The following is an 890-nucleotide window of genomic DNA, read 5'->3' on the forward strand; positions in this document are numbered from 1 at the left end:
TTCTCCCAAGTAATACAGAAGAGAATCCAAAAGGAGAGTGCAAAGCCATTGACTTAGTCAACATGGCCGAAAGCACAAAGGAGGAGGAGGACGAAAATCCTAGTGAGAAAGAACTCCTGGGACGTCCTCCAAGCAAGAAGGAGCTTCCTAATAAGGATCCTGAGGAATCTGAGGCTCACACAGAGACCATAGAGATTCCACTAAATCTCCTTCTGCCATTCATGAGCTCTGACTATTATTCATCCTCTGAAGAGGATGAAGATGTGACTGGTGAGCAAGTTGCTCAATATCTAGGAGCTATCATGAAACTGAATGCCAAGCTATTTGGTAATGAGACTTGGGAAAGTGAACCTCCCTTGCTCATTAGTGATTTGGATACTTGGATTCAAGAAACTCTACCTCAAAAGAGACAAGATCCTGGCAAGTTCTTAATGCCTTGCACCATTGGCACCATGAGCTTTGAAAAAGCTCTATGTGATCTTGGGTCAGGAATAAACCTTATGCCCCTCTCTGTAATGGAGAAGCTAGGGATCATTGAGGTACAACCTGCCTTGTTCTCATTACAATTGGCAGACAAGTCCATGAGAGAAGCTCATGGGATAGTAGAGGACGTGCTAGTAAAGGTTGAAGGCTTTTACATCCCTACTGATTTCATTATCCTAGACACTAGGAAGGAAGATGATGAATGCATCATCCTAGGAAGACCTTTCCTAGCCACAGCAGGAGCTGTGATAGATGTCAACAGAGGAGAGTTAGTCCTTCAATTGAATGGGGAATACCTTGTGTTTCAAGCACATGGAAATCCCTCTGTGACAAAAGAGAGCAAGCATGAAGAGCTTCTCTCAGTTCAGAGTCAAGAAGAGCCCACACAGTCAAACTCTAAGTTTGGT

The sequence above is a fragment of the Arachis hypogaea genome, unplaced genomic scaffold, assembly GCF_003086295.3.
Source record: "Arachis hypogaea cultivar Tifrunner unplaced genomic scaffold, arahy.Tifrunner.gnm2.J5K5 arahy.Tifrunner.gnm2.scaffold_26, whole genome shotgun sequence".
NCBI lineage: Eukaryota > Viridiplantae > Streptophyta > Magnoliopsida > Fabales > Fabaceae > Arachis > Arachis hypogaea.